This window comes from Oncorhynchus mykiss, chromosome 15 (genome assembly GCF_013265735.2).
Source record: "Oncorhynchus mykiss isolate Arlee chromosome 15, USDA_OmykA_1.1, whole genome shotgun sequence".
In the NCBI taxonomy this organism is placed as follows: domain Eukaryota; kingdom Metazoa; phylum Chordata; class Actinopteri; order Salmoniformes; family Salmonidae; genus Oncorhynchus; species Oncorhynchus mykiss.
In genome coordinates, this window is record NC_048579.1 from 23798091 (window position 1) to 23814952 (window position 16862).

The window sequence follows — 16862 nt, forward strand, 5'->3', positions numbered from 1 at the left end:
CTCACCTTACCTCATCAATTATCACCCCCCCCCCCCCCCCCCCCCCCCCCAACCTGTTTTGTAAGACTGAGTGCTAGACCCGTCTCAATAACCCTGCTATTAGGCCAAGGCCAGGCTTTAACCATCCATCTTTACAGGCCACGGCAGTTTACACAATGGACAATATAACTGTGATACAGCGGAACAAGTGACACATCTAATTAGACTTTCCCTTCATATCACTTTACAATAGTTTCCCTAAATGTCACTCTACGATAGTTTCAGGGCTTTTTCTGCCATTTGTCTGTTAAAAGGATGAGTTTCGGTTTTAATCCGTTTCTATGTATCTGTAACTACCGACCAGAGATAGGGCTATTTAGAATCGTGATACTCTTGCCCCACATAAAGGGCTAGTAAAGAGACATTCACTATTGTTCTGCGTACTGGTTTGCGTGACAACTGTGGAGATCATGGAGGTTTATAAGGTGCTCTACAGATGTAGCTACAGGCAAAAGGGTAGACGAAACGACACATTCAATTCATTATTGTTCATTGGCTGGCTTTCGTGATAACTCCACCTGCTAAGGGAGTTCATAGAGGGATTTGGAGTCTGCACCAAAAAGCACTCTATGCCCTATATAACCCCCCCCCCCCCATGGGCCCTAGTCAAAAGTACTACACTATAAAGGGAATAGGGTGCTATTTGGGATGCAGACCTGGTGCTGCATTGATGTAGCCATCTGACAGCTAACTAACTAACACATGACAGATTGAGTGTGGCGGTGCCACAGACACTCACATGCTGTTAATAAAGCAGTCTGTGTATGCAGACGCCGATACCTTGATGCTTAATTATCCACACCAAGTGTTGGAAAAGCCTTTAACAGCTTTTTTTTGTAGAAATAAAAGGGATTTGGAGCTGCACCTCGTTGTGTGTGTGTGTGTGTGTGTGTGTGTGTGTGTGTGTGTGTGTGTGTGTGTGTGTGTGTGTGCGCACCAGATGGGCGGAGGCTCCAGACTAACTGGCAGCAGGACTGGTGTGAGACAATATTCAATCAAAGCGGTAACCGGGTCGACATTGATGGGGTAAATGGCAAAATAGCATTCTCTCAATGCTGCTAGAAAGAATATCCGATATCTTCATTGTTCAACTCAATGAATAATGATAATAACTCAGGGGATGGGGGTGCTTATATTTGTCCGGATACACTTGTGGGTGTGTCTTGTACAAGTGTGTCATGAAAATGTGTTTCTGGTATATTCCAACTCTTCCTGAGAAACCCACAGGGAGTGGGGTCACTATTGTCCAGCAACCCTGGAGTAATTGGGACGAAGTGCCTTGCTTAAGATGACAGCAAAATATTTATTTAATTGTTGGCTCCGGGATTCAAACCAGTGTCCTTTCAGTTACTGGCCCAACACTCTAACCTCGAGGTTACCAGCCACCCCCAATTGTGTCGGATTGCATTACAGGGAACCAACTGCATCCTCGACGATCCAGCTCCCTACACTCTGCAGTCCATGGGTCACAGCACTGACACACAAGTGACTCAAGATTTTGGCTGTCTTCACCACTGTACAGTACAGCACATGTACTCTCCATTGCTCTCCTCACACGGTCTCCATAGGTTCGAGCGGTTGGCAGTGTTAAGAGCAAGCTTTTAATATTCTAATGTTTCCCATATGGAAACACCAAGTGTGAATGTCTCTCTCCCGCCACCTACTGCTGTTTTTAAAGCCTACTATTCAACCCAAATGGCACCCTGTTCCCTACATAGTGCACTACTTTTGACCAGAGCCCTATGGGCCCTGGTCGAAAGTAGTGCACTGCATAGGGAATAGGGTGCCATTTGGAACTCAGCCCAAATGTGGTTGTTTTCCTCTTTAATGGCTTATTTTGGGCCCTTTTTGAAAGGCTAATGTAATTTGTCTTCCTAATAGTGTGTTTGTTTAACTGGGCCTGCAGGGCTCTGGTGCCCTGAGGAGCTAACAAGCTATGGGAAACAACATGTAATACTTTAATGAGTTCTGTTGAGTCACTTCTTGGGACAAATAATGGTTACTGTCATACAATGGCCGAGCTCTCTGTCTGTCTATCTACTGTATCTATCTCCACTCACTGCCTTTCCTATGGTTCACTGGCTGCGTCCCAAATGGGACCCTACTCCCTATGTTGGGCACTCCTTTTAACCATGGCCCATAGAGGTCTGGTGAAAAGTAGTGCACTAGTATGAAGGGAATTTGGTGCCATTTGGGAGGCAATCATGGGACACAGACAAGGGATGTCCTGTATAGAAGTTTGTTTTCAGTCAATAGGGCATTTTATAGTGGCTTCCTGTTTTTCCCTAGGTAAAGGATATCTGTATTTTATACAGTCCAGCATTGAGCCATAAAACGAAGCAGACTTGGATAGCTGAACACACACCACACATATGTGTATACAACTGAAATGTATCTTCCACATTTAACCCAACACCTCTGAATCAGAGAGGTGCGGGGGGGGGGGGGGGGGGGGGTGCCTTAATCGACGTCCATGACATCGGCGCCCGGGGAGCAGTTGTTGTTGGGGGTTAACTGCCTTGCTCAAGGGCAGAACGGCAGAAAGCAGAACGCTGTTAATGGTTAACATTAATGCTGCTGCAACAGCATTAGGTCTACCATCTAGCTGTGCCAGCTTGTCTAGGTGATAATTGACTCATAAAGGTTATGTTCCTAAAGCAACAGCCGGAGTAATTTCCCAAGAATTTCTGCTCAATTTCCTTCATAAGTGTCAAGCACTATGTTTAATCAAACCTAGCCCTTCGACTGGGTGTTACCGTCGTCGAGATTTTTCTAAATGTTTACATTTTACAAGCAACAAGAACAAGATAATTAGCATGATGCAATGCTATGTGTATGTTTCAGGGCAGGAATGTGATGGTTTATGTTTCCAGGGCCATTTGGATGTAGTTCAGCTGATATATTGCAGGGCCTCTATTCCTAAGTGTGTGTGTGTGTGTGCGCGCGTGTGTGTGTGTGTGTGACCTCTCTCGTCTCTTCCTGGGTCTTTAGTATTTGGCACTGGCCACCTCTCCACTTTATCAATGGAGCCAGCATGCTCCCACACCTCTATGGTAATATATTATACACCTGATTATCGGCAGACCCAATCTCAATGTTTTATACTCCAGGGAAGTGTCATAAATGGCACCATAATCCCTATATAGTGCACAACTTTTGGCCAGAGCCCATTGGGCCCTGGTCAAAAAGTAGTGCACTGCAAGGGGAATAGGTTGCCATTGGGGACGTAACCTAGGTAACCCAATAGCTGTTATATTCCCCTGCAAAAGTCTCTAGTATTTCCAGACTTTCCATATTAGTGGTTTCCTTTCATGTGGTCTTGGTGCTCCACGTTCACAATGATTGTCTCAATGCAAAAAGTGAGTTTAGAAAACAGCTATCCTGAAGAACTGTAGGAGCTCCTGCATTGCCTTACTTGTGTCCAGTCTCCCTGGTTCCTCTAGGCTGGGACTGTTTCATTCCGGTCATGGAGGGCTAAAACACTTCTGGTATTCATGCTCTGCTTATGCACAGGGACAGATTCAGACCGGGGACACCAGGTGAGTGCAATTACCTAGCAGACAGAAACAGAAACCAGAAGTTATTGCCTCCCTCAGGCACCGAAATCGAACCGCCCAGGACCAATACCTTAAGCTAATCTGGTCTGTGACCACCACTGCCTTTCCCCCCCATTGTACCCTCAAGACTAGGGCTCTATCTCAATTCAATTTCTTGCATCCTATTTCCTCAACGCCTTCTCAAGTGATACCTGGCTCACCTGCCATTGGCCAAACAAACAAACAAACATGCGTGTCTAGGCCCAGTCATGGCCTGCTGCATCCACCTCATCCTCTTTCCCTTTGCCATCCCTCTCTTTCTCTCTCTCTTACCAACACACACCAGTCCCACCAGACCAGACCAGGCACACACACACACGCACACACACACACACACACACACACACACACACACACACACACACACACACACACACACACACACACACACACACACACACACACGCCCTTACATGCAAAGCCACCATCAGCCAGGAGTCATAACTAATGCCTTATTTAAATTTAGCCCAAACCCCCGGCTGCTTGGGGTTTTCATTTGTTAGAACAAACAATAGCAAATTACTCACCTCCAATGGACCCGAGAAACAAAGAGCCTGGAGAGCTGGGAGCGAGGAGAGATTGTACTGCTGTGGTTTCTACTAAATATAGTCTACTAATTCAACTTTAAGAGAAACAGTCTGTTTTTCGGCAATTGATTGCTTGTGACTGCATGCAGAGCAGAGCTAGAACCCGCACCGCTCGCTTGCTCTCCCGCACCGCACTCCGTATTAGAAAAGAAAGGCTGACTGTTTGAACTTTAGTGAGCGTGAGTTTTTTCCTTCCTTCGAGTTTTCAGTTTTCACTCTTCATGGGCCAACGTTCAATCAAACTTGCCATGCAGTAATCCCACACAGCAAGGTTAATCCCACACAGCAAGGAGATTTATCAGAAGTAACACTGTTGAAGCTAATATTTATCACTATGGCACATTGAGTGTTTTCTGCGTAGGTTAAGAGCAAGCAGCCATATAAATGCTATTGTAATGTAGTTGGTTGCAAAACACATACTGTCAATATTAATTACATTAATTCTGAAGTATATGTATTTAATAAAACTTTAGCTAACATCCACCAGAGTATACCAAACATTAGGAACACCTTCCTAATATTGCATTGCACCCCTAGGTGTCAAAAACGTTCCACAGGGATGCTGACCCATGTTGACTCCAATGCTTCCCACAGTTGTGTCAAGTTGGCTGGTGGACCAATTTTGATACACACAGGAAACTGTTGAGCGTGAAAAACCCAGCAGCGTTGCAGTTCTTGACACAAAACAGTGTGCCTGGCATCTACTACCATACCCCGTTCAAAGGCACTGAAATCGTTTGTTTTGCATATTCACCCTCTGAATGGGTACGTACACAACACGTACACAATCCATGGCACACGAACACTGAGCAGGTGTTCTTAATGTTTTGTATACTCAGTGTACATCAATACAAAAAAGATCATGTGAATGCAAAACAGATACACAGAATTCATTTGCAATAAAAAATGATTTTATCCAGTGCATCCGTGGACAGCCACTCCATCATCCTTCAGCTAACCTAACACAACCCTAAGTCAAAACACACACACACACACACACACACACACACACACTCCATCATCCTTCAGCTAACCTAACACAACCCTAAGTCAAAACACACACACACACACACACACACACACACACACACTCCATCATCCTTCAGCTAACCTGACACAACCCTAAGTCAAAACACACACACACACACACACACACACACACACACACACACACACACACTCCATCGTCCTTCAACTAACCTAACACAACCCTAAGCCGACAGACACACACAAACACACACTCCATCATCCTCCCGCTAACCCAACCCTAACCCCACAGCTACAGGAGGATATTAATAATATGTGGTCTAACGCTTCAGATAATACGTTCCTGTTGTCTTGGCAATGGCTATGGACTCACCTAGGCTGCATCCCAAATTACACCCAATTTATTCCCTATATAGTGCACTACGCTTCACCTGAGCCCAATGGTAATATGTAGGGGATAGGGTGCCAATTGTAATGCGGACTAATGGTAGAATGTGGTCGGTTCAGCTCCCAGGCACACAGACCCAATGACACGACTGATTCAGAGCAGCCAACAGCAAACAGGATATTGACAATAACACAATTACACTCCTGATTCAAGCCTCTCCTCTCTCCTTTCTTCTCTTTTCTTCTCCTCTCCTCTTCTCCCCTCCCCTCTCTTCCCTTTCCTCTCCTTTCCTTTACTCCCCTCTCTCTTCCCATCTCTCTCCTTTCCTCTTCTCCCCTCTCTCTTCCCATCTCTCTCCTTTCCTCTACTCCCCTCTCCTCCCCTCTCTCTTCCCTTCCCTCTCCTTTCCTCTACTCCCCTCACCTCTTCTCCCCTCTCTCTTCCCATCTATCTCCTTTCCTCTACTCCCCTCTCCTCTTCTCCCCTCTCCTCTTCTCCCCTCTCCTCTTCTCCCCTCTCTCTCTTCCCATCTCTCTCCTTTCCTTTCCTTTCCTTTCCTCTACTCCCCTCTCCTCTTCTCCCCTCTCTCTTCCCTTCCCTCTCCTTTCCTCTACTCCGCTCTCCTCTTCTCCCCTCTCTCTTCCCATCTTTCTCCTTTCCTCTACTCCCCTCTCCTCTTCTCCTCTCTCTCTTCCCATCTCTCTCCTTTCCTAAACTCCGCTCTCCTCTTCTCCCCTCTCTCTTCCCTTCCCTCTCCTTTCCTCTAATCCCCTCTCCTCTTCTCCCCTCTCTATTCCCTTCCCTCTCCTTTCCTCTACTCCCCTCTCCTCTTCTCCCCTCTCTCTTCCCATCTTCCTCCTTTCCTCTACTCCCCTCTCCTCTTCTCCCCTCTCTCTTCCCTTCCCTCTCCTTTCCTCTACTCCCCTCTCCTCTTCTCCCCTCTCTCTTCCCATCTTTCTCCTTTCCTCTACTCCCCTCTCCTCTTCTCCCCTCTCTCTTCCCTTTCCTCTCCTTTCCCTTTCCTCTCCTTTCCTCTCCTTTCCTCTACTCCCCTTTCCTCTTCTCCCCTCTCCTCTTCTCCCCTCTCTCTTCCCATCTATCTCCTTTCCTCTACTCCCCTCTCCTCTTCTCCCCTCTCCTCTTCTCCCCTCTCCTCTTCTCCCCTCTCTCTCTTCCCATCTCTCTCCTTTCCTTTCCTTTCCTTTCCTCTACTCCCCTCTCCTCTTCTCCCCTCTCTCTTCCCTTCCCTCTCCTTTCCTCTACTCCGCTCTCCTCTTCTCCCCTCTCTCTTCCCATCTTTCTCCTTTCCTCTACTCCCCTCTCCTCTTCTCCTCTCTCTCTTCCCATCTCTCTCCTTTCCTAAACTCCGCTCTCCTCTTCTCCCCTCTCTCTTCCCATCTTTCTCCTTTCCTCTACTCCCCTCTCCTCTTCTCCCCTCTCTCTTCCCATCTCTCTCATTTCCTCTACTCCCCTCTCGCTTCCCTTCCCTCTCCTTTCCTCTTCTCCCCTCTCCTCTTCTCCCCTCTCTCTTCCCTTTCCTCTCCTTTCCTCTACTCCCCTCTCCTCTTCTCCCCTCTCTCTTCCCATCTCTCCCCTTTCCTCTACTCACCTCTCCTCTTCTCCCCTCTCTCTTCCCTTTCCTCTCCTTTCCTCTACTCCCCTCTCCTCTTCTCCCCTCTCTCTTCCCATCTCTCTCCTTCCCTCTACTCCGCTCTCCTCTTCTCCCATCTCTCTTCCCTTTCCTCTCCTTTCCTCTACTCCGCTCTCCTCTTCTCCCATCTCTCTTCCCTTTCCTCTCCTTTCCTCTACTTCCCTCTCCTCTTCTCCCCTCTCTCTTCCCATCTCTCTCCTTCCCTCTACTCCGCTCTCCTCTTCTCCCATTTCTCTCCTTTCCTCTACTCCGCTCTCCTCTTCTCCCCTCTCTCTTCCCTTTCCTTTCCTCTACTCCCCTCTCCTCTTCTCTCATCTTTCTCCTTTCCTCTACTCCGCTCTCCTCTTCTCCCCTCTCTCTTCCCTTTCCTCTCCTTTCCTCTACTCCGCTCTCCTCTTCTCCCCTCTCTCTTCCCTTTCCTCTCCTTTCCTCTACTCCCCTCTCCTCTTCTCCCCTCTCTCTTCCCTTTCCTCTCCTTTCCTCTACTCCCCTCTCCTCTTCTCCCCTCTCTCTTCCCATCTCTCTCCTTCCCTCTACTCCGCTCTCCTCTTCTCCCCTCTCTCTTCCCTTCCCTCTCCTTTCCTCTACTCCCCTCTCCTCTTCTCCCCTCTCTCTTCCCTTTCCTCTCCTTTCCTCTACTCCGCTCTCCTCTCCTCCCCTCTCTCTTCCCATCTTTCTCCTTTCCTCTACTCCGCTCTCCTCTTCTCCCCTCTCTCTTCACTTTCCTCTCCTTTCCTGAGAGACTACAAAGGCAGGTCTACTATGACATACTGTCTACACGCTGGGATCCACAAGGCCAGCCAAACCATGGTCTTCTGGAGTGCTGGATTGTTATAGTTCAACAATAGCTCATCATTAACTGGCCAAAAGTGCGTCCCAAATGGCACCCTATTCCCTATATAGTGTACTATTTTTGACCAGGGTCCATAGGGCAAAAGTAGTGTACTGTACAGAGGATAGTGTGCCATTTTGGACACTTCCAAGGGCAGCCAAACAATGGAGATGTTCTAGGGTGCTGCTGCGTGCCTGCAACAATAGTCCATCATTAACTGACGGGTAAGGGACGAGGACAAAGCAATGGGGGTGTATGAAAGAGACACGGACACCTTAAATGAACTGTCCAATGTTTCCAGAGTTCTATGAAATGTGACCTATAATTACTTACAATATGAGTGAAATAGTTTTCCTTTCAAAAAATGGTAGGGGAGAGTGGAGCAAGTTGAGCAAAAGGGGTAAGTTGAGCCACCCCTGTTTCTAGGAAACCATACACAAAATGAATAAGTTGACCAAATATTTAGGAAGAGGTCATCATTTCATGGAGTCTGTGAAGGAAGAAACCACATGGAAAAAGTGGTAAGACAGTTAGGTCCAAAAAAACAGATTTTCACCAAATGAATCTATCGTGTTCAAGGTTTAATGATGCTTGTATCTAAACCAAAGTAGATAATTTTAAGTTGTGGTCTCTATAAGCTTCCATAGGAGGTCCTAAACCTAGCATGAATGTGTATCCTTGTAGCTGTGTGGGCTAATATAGTCAACATGTTTGCCTTGGGGTAAGTTGAGCAAATGTAAGTGTTTTCTTCCAAGGCATAATGCAAGGCATTCTTGCTGTGATATGAGGTAACAGCAGGGCCTATGTTAAGTGTTTGTTAGGTGTTAAGCCTGTGTTAAAATGATTAAAAGATTATCATTTTGACCCCACGGGGTGAGTTCTTGCGTGGAGCCCCAGATCGAGGGAGATTATCAGTGGTCTTGTATGTCTTCCATTTCCTAATAATTGCTCCCACAGTTGATTTCTTCAAACCAAGCTGCTTACCTATTGCAGATTCAGTCATCCCAAACTGGTGCAGGTCTACAATTTTGTTTCTGGTGTCCTTTGACAGCTCTTTGGTCTTGGCCATAGTAGAGTTTGGAGTGTGACTGTTTGAGGTTGTGGACAGGTGTCTTTTATACTGATAACAGGTGTCTTTTATACTGATAACAAGTTCAAACAGGTGCCATTAATACAGGTAACGAGTGGAGGACAGAGGAGCCTCTTAAAGAAGAAGTTACAGGTCTGTGAGAGCCAGAAATCTTGCTTGTTTGTAGGTGACCAAATACTTATTTTCCACCATAATTTGCAAATAAATTCATTAAAAATCCTACAATGTGATTTTCTTGATTTTTTTTCTCATTTTGTCTGTCATAGTTGAAGTGTACCTATTATGAAAATTACAGTCCTCTCTCATCTTTTTAAGTGGGAGAACTTGCACAATTGGTGGCTGACTAAATACTTTTTTTGCCCCACTGTAGGTGCCCTTTGCGAGGCATTGGAAAAGCTCCCTGGTCTTTGTTGTTGAATCTGAGTTTGAAATTCACTGCTCGACTGGAGAACCTTCCAGATCATTGTATGTGTGCGGTACAGAGATGAGGTAGTCGTTCAAATATGTTAAAACACTATTAATGCACACAGAGTGAGTCCATGTAACTTATTATGTGACTTGTTAAGCACATTTTTACTCCTGAACTTATTTTGTACGTCCTCTACACCTGCATTGCTTGCCGTTTGGGGTTTTAGGCTGGGTTTCTGTACAGCACTTTGATATATCATGTAAGAAGGGCTATATAAATACATTTGATTTGATTTAGGCTTGCCATAACAAAATGGCTGAATACTCAAGACACTTCAGCTTTTAATTTTGTATTCATTTGTAACAATTTAGAAAACATTATCCCACTTTGACATTATCGGGTATTGTGTAGGCCAGTAACAAAAAAATCTCAAATTAATCCATTTTAAATTCAGGCTGTAACACAACAAAATGTGGAAAAATTCATGGGGTGTGAATACTTTCTGAAGGCACTGTATAATTCTCACTGTAATCTACATTATTAGCCTGGTCCCAGGTCTGTGTGTGTTGCAGCTAACTCCTATATGGTTCCTTGTCATGCCAAACATGCTGAAAACAATAGTTTGGCTAAACGTACTGTATGTTACTGTTGATCGTTATTAGTTACCCAAAAAAAGCCTTCTAACAAATATCATATCGTACCAGGTAAACAACGTTATTATAAATATCCTTTTAAAAGATAACATTTTTACACCAAACAATGAGGAAACAAACCAGATGTGTAGTCGAGCTGTCTCTCACATGCAGGGTTAGGCCCATAAATCAACCAGTTGTTTTCAGCGAGCTGTCAGAAAACACAAGGGACACATGCAGACAAAGGAAGAAATAAGACTAAATCATATTGGATTACTTTCTCTTCCTCTTTCCCTCTCCCCCCTTTTGCTCCCCCTCCATCACTCCCTCATACTCTCATCCCTCCCTCCCTCCCTCCCTCCCTCCCTCCCTCCCTCCCTCCCTCCCTCCCTCCCTCCCTCCCTCCCTCCCTCCCTCCCTCCCTTCCTCCCTCCCTCCCTCCCTCATTCATCTTTCCCGCCCTCCCTCATTCATCTCTCCCTCCCTCCCGCCTGTCCTTTCCCCCACTCCATCTCTTCCTCCCTCTCTCGTTCATCTCTCCCTCCCTCCCTCATTCATCTCTCCCTCCCTCCCTCATTCATCTCTCCCTCCCTCCCGCCTGTCCTTTCCCCCACTCCATCTCTTCCTCCCTCCCTCATTCATCTCTCCCTCCCTCCCTCATTCATCTCTCCCTCCCTCCCGCCTGTCCCTTTCCCCCACTCCATCTCTTCCTCCCTCCCTCATGAATCCCTCCCTCCCTCCCTCCCTCCCGCCTGTCCCTTCCCCCACTCCATCTCTTCCTCCCTCTCTCGTTCATCTCTTCCTCCCTCCTGTCCTTTCCCTCACTCCATCCCTCCCTATCACGTTCATCTCTCCCTCCATCCTCATTTTCTGAAAACAACAGGCATGCCTTCTATTAAGTGGTTTGAAGAGGTCAACCTGTGGTCTTAAAGGGGATGAGGTAGCGGTGGTGGTCTTGCTAGTGGTGTGTGTGTTCCTAGCTGCTTCCTGTTCCACTTGGGTTGCCCACTAGCAGTCCCTCACTAGACCAGACTACAACGCGCTGCGATGGGCAACATGTGGCCCAAGAGTCATGTGGGCAGACCAGAAGTCCAAACATTGCACCATTTTTTACCAGGGTCCATGGGGTATCAAGTGTCAAAGGTGATGAACGTGGCTTAGAAGCAATATTTCCCAAAATAGACAACCTTTCTTACCAGTTATGAATAGATCAGAACTTTATCATTCATGGTAGACCAGAGTAAAACCCAGACAGGAGTCTTTTTCTGGCCTTTTCCTGCCCTCAAAAGGGCAGAGTTTAAACGACAGCATACTGTCTGTCTGTCTGTCTCTCTAGCTCTTCTTCTTCACCACCACCAAGGTGATTGAGGCTGATGACTGCATGCACACAGGCCTGACAGTCCTGCTGTGCACCGGGGCCGACTGGGACCCAAAAACTCCCTGTTAGTGGTGCTGGTGGATATTACTGCTGAGCACGCACACACACACACACACACACACACACACACACACACACACACACACACACACACACACACACACACACACACACACACACACACACACACACACACACACACACACACACACACACACACACACACACACACACACACACACACACACACACACACACACACACACACACACACACACACACACACACACACACACACACACACACACACACACACACACACACACACACACACACACACACACACACACACACACACACACACACACACACACACACACACACACACACACACACACACACACACACACACACACACACACACACACACACACACACACACACACACACACACACACACACACACACACACACACACACACACACACACACACACACACACACACACACACACACACACACACACACACACACACACACACACACACACACACACACACACACACAACACACACACACACACACACACACACACACACACACACACACACACACACACACACACACACACACACACACACACACACACACACACACACACACACACACACACACACACACACACACACACACACACACACACACACACACACACACACACACACACACACACACACACACACACACACACACACACACACACACACACACACACACACACACACACACACACACACACACACACACACACACACACACACACACACACACACACACACACACACACACACACACACACACACACACACACACACACACACACACACACACACACACACACACACACACACACACACACACACACACACACACACACACACACACACACACACACACACACACACACACACACACACACACACACACACACACACGTGTGTGTCGGCCCCGGTGCACAGCAGGACTGTATTCAGACAGCAGTGTATTTCAATCTGGACTCCCATCCTCTCTCTCTCAACATGGATCTAATTTAGGTAGGAATCAGATCCATGTTTGTTAGTTGGACAGAAGCATCACCACCAAAGGATTTTCTTCCATTTTCTTTGTTCACCTTGGGCTCGGCTTTGGGTTTCTGCAGTGTTGGCTGGGAGTGGAATTATACAACGTTGGTTTTCTAGCCGTTGACATGAATGACCTCATCATAACTCATTACCAAATTATAAAAGTACTTTATCTCAGAGATGAACACAACAAACCTTGTTCTTTTGATTTGTTGTTCATCTGGATGAAATAAAATGATTTGCATCGATGCGTCCAACAAACAAATGAAACAAAACAGTTTGACTCATTTGGGTCATCATCTAAACATACATCATTATCAATACAATGCAATGCAATGACTGTTTCAGACAGGAGTGACTCAGTTTCTCTCTCGGGACTGGAGCCCTATTCCCTCTATAGTCAACTACTTATGTCCAGAGCCCTACTCCCTCTATAGTCACCTACTTATGTCCAGAGCCCTACTCCCTCTATAGTCACCTACTTATGTCCAGAGCACAACTCCCTCTATAGTCACCTACTTATGTCCAGAGCCCTACTCCCTCTATAGTCACCTACTTATGTCCAGAGCCCTACTCCCTCTATAGTCACCTACTTATGACCAGAGCCCTACTCCCTCTATAGTCACCTACTTATGTCCAGAGCCCTACTCCCTCTATAGTTACCTACTTATGTCCAGAGCCCTACTCCCTCTATAGTTACCTACTTATGTCCAGAGCCCTACTCTCTCTATAGTCACCTACTTATGACCAGAGCCCTACTCCCTCTATAGTCAACTACTTATGTCCAGAGCCCTACTCCCTCTATAGTCACCTACTTATGTCCAGAGCCCTACTCCCTCTATAGTCAACTACTTATGTCCAGAGCCCTACTCCCTCTATAGTCACCTACTTATGACCAGAGCCCTACTCCCTCTATAGTCACCTACTTATGTCCTGAGCCCTACTCCCTCTATAGTTACCTACTTATGTCCAGAGCCCTACTCCCTCTATAGTTACCTACTTATGTCCAGAGCCCTACTCTCTCTATAGTCACCTACTTATGACCAGAGCCCTACTCCCTCTATAGTCAACTACTTATGTCCAGAGCCCTACTCCCTCTATAGTCACCTACTTATGTCCAGAGCCCTACTCCCTCTATAGTCAACTACTTATGTCCAGAGCCCTACTCCCTCTATAGTCAACTACTTATGACCAGAGCCCTACTCCCTCTATAGTCACCTACTTATGTCCAGAGCCCTACTCCCTCTATAGTCACCTACTTATGTCCAGAGCCCTACTCTCTCTATAGTTACCTACTTATGTCCAGAGCCCTACTCCCTCTATAGTCAACTACTTATGACCAGAGCCCTACTCCCTCTATAGTCACCTACTTATGTCCAGAGCCCTACTCCCTCTATAGTCACCTACTTATGTCCAGAGCCCTACTCTCTCTATAGTTACCTACTTATGTCCAGAGCCCTACTCTCTCTATAGTTACCTACTTATGTCCAGAGCCCTACTCCCTCTATAGTCAACTACTTATGTCCAGAGCCCTACTCCCTCTATAGTCACCTACTTATGACCAGAGCCCTACTCCCTCTATAGTCACCTACTTATGTCCAGAGCCCCCTACTCCCTCTATAGTCAACTACTTATGACCAGAGTTCTACTCCCTCTATCGTGCACTACTTTGACCATTTGTTAAATGTCTGGAAGTGAAGAATATTCCAAAAGGCAGGTTTTTCTGATTTTCTGACACTAGGTCCAAGTGCAACCATCTGCAGTGGAAAGCTGTGATCTATTTCACCAAAAGCAGATGCTCCCTGCATTCCAAATGGTTTCCTATTCCCTATATAGTGCACTACTTTTGACGAGAATCCTGTAGGAAGTTCACTATATAGGGAATAGGTTACCATTTGGGATGCAGGGGCTGTGTCCACATCACGATAGGCAGACAAAGTTCACACAGTACAGCCAGATAGATAAAATAAGAAATTCCATCCAGGCGATATCAAAGCCAGTGTAACAGCTTTCCAATTTGATCAATGCGCTGCAATATTTGCAAGACCATTTGGTTGTTTTGGACCAAAAGTATATTCACTGGCCCATGTGGGAATCCAACCTGGCACACAAATACACACGTACACTTAGGAGTAGAGGTAATCATGACGGTAATCACAACCGTATATCATGAAGTGACTAAAGACTACAGGGGCCCTTCCACATGGTGCTGTAGAGTCCTAAAGTCTACAGGGGCCCTTCCACATGGTGCTGTAGAGTCCTAAAGACTACAGGGGCCCTTCCACATGGTACTGTAGAGTCCTAAAGACTACAGGGGCCCTTCCACATGGTACTGTAGAGTCCTAAAGACTACAGGGGCCCTTCCACATGGTACTGTAGAATCCTAAAGACTACAGGGGCCCTTCCACATGGTACTGTAGAGTCCTAAAGTCTACAGGGGCCCTTCCACATGGTACTGTAGAGTCCTAAAGACTACAGGGGCCCTTCCACATGGTACTGTAGAGTCCTAAAGACTACAGGGGCCCTTCCACATGGTACTGTGCAGTCCTAAAGACTACAGGGGCCCTTCCACATGGTACTGTAGAGTCCTAAAGACTACAGGGGCCCTTCCACATGGTACTGTAGAGTCCTAAAGACTACAGGGGCCCTTCCACATGTTACTGTAGAGTCCTAAAGACTACAGGGGCCCTTCCACATGGTACTGTAGAGTCCTAAAGCCAAGCAAGATACACAGGATTCCAATATACACACAACCTTCTATTAATTAACCTCCCTAGATAACATCACAATGTAAACAGACAAAGTATGCCAAGAATCAAAGCATAACTTGGTGAGTAAATGGATGTTGTTTTCATCAGGGGGACTAAACAGACACGACTCCCTATATATTATACATACTGACTGTACAAAACATTAAGAACACCTGCTCCTTCCATGACATAGACTGACCAGGTGAATGCTATGATCCCTAATTGATGTCACTTGTTAAATCCACTTCATTTAGTGTAGATGAAGGGGAGTGTAATGGCTGTTGGTGGAAGAAGGTGAGGACCAAAGCGCAGCGTGGTACGTGTTCATGTTATTTTATTGACACTGAACACTAATACAACAATAACAAAGGGAACAACCGAAACAGTTCTGTCTGCTGCAGACACAAACACAGAAAACAACTACCCACAAAAACCCAGTGGGAAAAAGCTACCTAAGTAACGATAGACAGCTGCCTCTGATTGTGGAAAAACTGAGTTTAAATATATTTGGCTAAGGTGTATGTAAACATCCGACTTCAACTTTATTTGACCTTTGCTTCTGACCAAAAGTAGCACACTAGACAAGAGTATTATGTAGCTGGGGAATAGGGTGTCATTTAGGTTACATCTGTGAATGTCCAGTTTCAATTGTTACAGTCAGGTCTAGAGGGTCTCAATAGGCAACATGCTATATGGGAGATAAAGAACATGTTTAGGACAAGTCAGCCAGCCAACCAGCCAACAAGTCAGTTAGACAGCAAGTCAGCCAGCATGCCAGCCAGTGAGCCAGTCAGTCAGTAGTTAAGCAGTCGGTCTGTGGACTACAACACTCTGCATTGTTTAGCTGGCTCATTACATCTCCAGACATATGTTTCACCTGGTTCATTTGGAGTCTCATAAGGGCCACAAACACTGAATATACTGTTCTGTATGTCTATGTGTGTGTATAACTGATCCTAGGTCTGGTGTCTATGAAGAACTGCAACCCAGAGCGAGAATGTAGATGTGACTGCGATACTAAAATGCTTTGTTCTATGGAATGGGCATCTCATCTGGGTAAAGTCATGTAGTCAAAAAATAAAAGATGATGGCAGGATCTCCCAGAACAGACCACAACGAGTTCTGTTTAAATTGTGGTATTTTATGGGAGATGCCTTCTACCCAGAACCTGTTTGTGTGTGGAGATGTCACGAAAGATGTCACAGAGAGAATACCCAGAAAAGCATGACTAGATGATGTCATGCTGGAGGGAGTGAGGGAGGGAGGGAGGAACATGTCATGTAATGTTTCACCCTGCTGGCAGACTGGTTAGAGGGTTATAATTACTGATGGGTTGTGGTCTTACCGCCACAGAGCTCTTCATGTCGCTAATAGGCAGAAAGACCAACTTCAGGGCTTTTTC

General features: G+C 46.3%; 1 protein-coding gene across 5 annotated transcripts in view; it reads left to right on the forward strand.

Moving 5' to 3' along the window:
• The window catches only part of LOC110489839 (uncharacterized protein C8orf34 homolog), a 169770-nt gene that overhangs the window by 131422 nt on the left and 21486 nt on the right, over nt 1-16862 (forward strand). The window lies entirely within an intron of this gene.